Below are 4,032 nucleotides of genomic sequence, written 5' to 3' on the forward strand. Positions count from 1 at the left end.
ATTTTGTGTAAGTCCAAAATCATGAATTTAGCCAATTCATTTCAGTCATTTAAATGCAGACATGCCAAAAAGAAGTTATAGTGTCCAGACTCACTTTAAATGGACTCTTAATCCTATAGCACAGGTGCAAATTGTATAGACCTAGGAGCTTTCACTCAAATGCTGCATTTATGTGAAGGTAAGCATAATAAAAGGATCCCTGGGAGGCTCAAATGCTTGGCTGTTAATGAAAGGTTGGAGGTTTGAGTCTATCCAGAGGGTCCTCCAACAAAAAACAGCAGCAACCTACTTCGGAAAAATCAGTCCAACCACTTGATATGAATTAACCATGAAGACATGTAGGTGAAATGTATACATTTTATCCTGTAAAGCCCTGTTTTTGAAATATACTTAATAAGGCCATATTTCACAAACTATAGCTCTAGAATAGTGTTTTTTATAATAAAAGAGACTCTAACTTAGATAGAATAAAATCTAATTAGTTGAAAATACACAAGAAAAAGTAGAAATAAGAGCCATAAACAATAATCACTAAACTTTAAATTACCTGAAAAATAATTATTTGGTATTTTCATTCTTAACATTTGAGAATTCTGTAATTGTTACTTAAAGATCTCTTGTTTTAAACATGTTATCTCAATGTATAATTAAGGACAATGCTAACTCTTAAAGATGTCCTTATGTATAAGCACAATGCTAACTCTTTTTTTTTTTCTGTTAGAAATTCTTATTTATTTGTCCACTTGAAGCCATACTATTTTCCAATTTTTTTTTTTTTAATTTTAATTTTATTTATTTTTATATTTATTTTTTGGGGGTGATTTGGGTGAAGATTTACAGAGCAAATTCATTAAAAATATGGAACACTTCACGAATTTGCGTGTCATCCTTGCGCAGGGGCCATGCTAATCTTCTCTGTATCGTTCCAATTTTAGTATAAGTGCTGCTGAAGTGAGCACAGGACAATGCTAACTCTTAAAGATAATAAGGGAAAAACAATTTTTGATTGACGGTAAAAAGGTCTGAGTATGACAACATTCAGCACTTCTCTATTCCAAGATAAGTCATGATAAATAACAGCATTATCAGTATCCATGAGTGTATCTTGCACACAGATAACCTGACATGATTGGGTATGAGGCATAATAGGGTATTACAAAATTTAACAAAGTAGTTCCTACATTGAGTTTCAGTCAATTGAGTTGCAAGTAATCTTAAAACCAATTTGTTTTAATAAAGTATTTTCTATTATTGAAGGAGAGAAAAATTTCATTAGTTTACTGTTTATCTAAATAATACCCTTGAGTGCTAATGAATTTCCAAGGCTCAACATCTTTTATCAATTCAATCCTGAGTGTGTATGTAAGGAGCTCTCGTGGTGTAATGCCTAGGGCATTTGACTGCTAACCAGGAGGTTGGTGGTTCAAACCCACCAGCCACTCCATGAAAGGAAGACTGGGCAATCTATTTCTGTAAAAATTCACCACCAAAGGGGGTCACCATGAGTTGGAATCGACTCAATGATAGTGAGGTGTTTTTTGTTTTTTTTTTCCCATAGTGTGTGTGTGTGGACAAGATCTCAAGAAGATAGTTTGGTTTCTGTGATAGGCAGAATAATGGTACAGATTGAGAAGCTCTGGTGGCACTGTGGGTAAAGCATTGGGTGGCTAACCAAAAAAATCAACAGTTCAAACCCACCAGCCACTCCGTGGGAGAAAGATGAGGCAATCTGCTTATGTATAGATATACAGCCTTAGAAATCCTATGGGGACAATTCTACTTTGTTGCTAAGAGTCAGAATCAACTCAATGGTGATGGGTTATCATGAATTGAATTGTGTTGTCCCCAAATATTTGTAAACCTGGCTGCGAAATAATCCCTAGTACTGTGTGGTTGTCCTCCATTTTGTGATCCGATGTAAGGACCCTCCATTTTGTGATGTGATGTAAATTTTGCCCTCTTTGTGTTAATGAGGCAGGACTAGGTGGGATGCCATCCTTTTACTCACATCATAGACCTGATCCAATCTGAGGAGAGTTTCCCTGTGGCGTGGCCTGCACTCTTTTATTTTACAAGAGATAAAAAGAGAGAGAAGCAAGCAGAGAGAAAGGGACTTGACTACCACCAAGAAAGGAGAGCCAGGAGCAAAGACATCATGCACTGAGAAGCTCCTAGACCCAGGGGAAGACTGATGTAAGACACATGGAGATCTCCAAGAAATGCTGGGCCCATGATTTGAAAGGAGACAAGGACTTTCCTCCAGAGCCAACAGAGAAAGATTTCCTCTAGAGCTCGTGCTCTAAATTTGGACTTCCAGCCTCCTAAACCAGGAGAGGAAAAATTTCTCTTTCTTAAAGCCATTCACTTGTCGTATTCCTGTTATAGCAACACTAGAGAACTAAAACACCCTCAAAAATGTCATGTCCTAATCTCTAGAATCTGTGAATATGGTACCTTACATAGTAAAAGGGACTTGGCAGGTTTGATTAAGTTAATGACTTTGAGATGGGGAGATTATTCTGGATTACCCAGGTGGGTCCAATGTAATAAAAGGAGTCTTTACTAGGAAAATAGAGAGACTTTGAGAGTCTGAGAAGTGACAAGGAGAGCAGAGGTCAGAAGCATTGCTGGAAGGTGACCGTACACCAAGAAATGCAGATATCCCCTAGAAGCTGGAAAAAGCAAGGAATAGATACTCCTCTAGAGACCCCAGAAGAAATTTAGCCCTGCTGACAGCCTAATTTTATCTCCACAAGACCCAATTGCAGATTTCTGAACTCTATTAACTGTAGGATAATAACTTTTTATTCTATTCAGCCACTAAGTTTGTGATAACTTGTTATAGCAGCAATACTAAAGTAATACAACCACTAAAATTCTTTGGTAGAGGAGATTGACCTCTGATATGACAGCATGAGGAATTCTGTGGAAGCCCCCTCCAGTGAAAGTGTGAAAAATATTTTTAGAAATAACCATTTAAACCCTCTGGGAATGGTCCTAAGGAGGCAAATTGCAAATGAAGAAACATTTATTCAAAAAAATTTATGAAAATTCAGTAAGCAGAGTGAGTGTTTGTGATATTTGAACCAAGACTGCTCCATCTCTCTCCCCTCTCAGCTTACTGACATGGAAATTCCACTCCAGACTGCCGGCCTCAGTCAGGAGCACAGATCTGCCTTCCCACCCCAACTCACCATTGGATAGCTTTCTTCCCAGGAGAGGTAAGACATCAACATTTCTCTGTTGCCCCCAGTTACTTGTTTCTGAGGTTAAATTTCAAGTGAATGCTATAGAGAGGTGCAAGCTCCCTTCTCCCACAGAGATACCTTCTTGGAACAGAAGCTCTACTCTGGGAGCACCACTGCTGAGAATACTGGAACCCTGCTTACCCTAAACTTGGCTTGTGAAGCTGTGATTCTACACCAGAAGAGGCAAACCAAGAAAACTTCAACCTGTTATCCCCCTTTCCACTAAGCATTCACTTCCTAAAGCAGGGTATAAAGGGTGCTATTTTCCCTATCCTCGGTTCCAGGTGTGTCTGTCAGTTTGTTGTACTGTGGTGTTTATTAAGACAGACTTGGAAGAAGGAAGAGGCCATCTACTCCTCAAAGAATTAGCCAGTGTAAACCTTTGAATAGCAGTGAAACACTGACTGATGTGTTATCAGAAAACTTTATGAATAGCCTGGAAATAAAGTCCAGTATAGTGGCGGAAGATAAAATCATCAGGTCAGAAGGCACTCAAGATACGACTTGTAAAAAGCTGACTCCTCAGAGTGGAGCCCATCTTAATGATATGGATGGAATAAAGTTTTTGGGACCTTCGTTTGCTGATGTGGCACAACTCAAGATGAGAAGAAACAGCTGCAAACATCCATTAATAATCAGAACATGGAATGTATGAAATATGAATCTAGTAAAATTGGAAGTTATAAAACATGAAATGGAACACATAAAGATCAGTATCCTAGGCATTAGTGAGCTGAAATTGACTTGTTTGGGCCATTTTGAACCAGACAATCATATGATCTAC

The 4,032-nt window shown here is 38.2% G+C and overlaps 1 non-coding gene across 1 annotated transcript; it reads right to left on the reverse strand.

Moving 5' to 3' along the window:
* Window positions 1-852: 852 nt before the first annotated feature.
* LOC122150625 lies at window positions 853-959 on the reverse strand. The gene has a single exon (XR_006163772.1). It is a non-coding gene; the product is annotated as a U6 spliceosomal RNA (small nuclear RNA).
* Window positions 960-4,032: the final 3,073 nt, after the last annotated feature.

This window comes from Orycteropus afer, unplaced genomic scaffold (genome assembly GCF_000298275.1).
Source record: "Orycteropus afer afer isolate SDZICR_OR568_19922 unplaced genomic scaffold, OryAfe1.0 scaffold00188, whole genome shotgun sequence".
NCBI lineage: Eukaryota > Metazoa > Chordata > Mammalia > Tubulidentata > Orycteropodidae > Orycteropus > Orycteropus afer.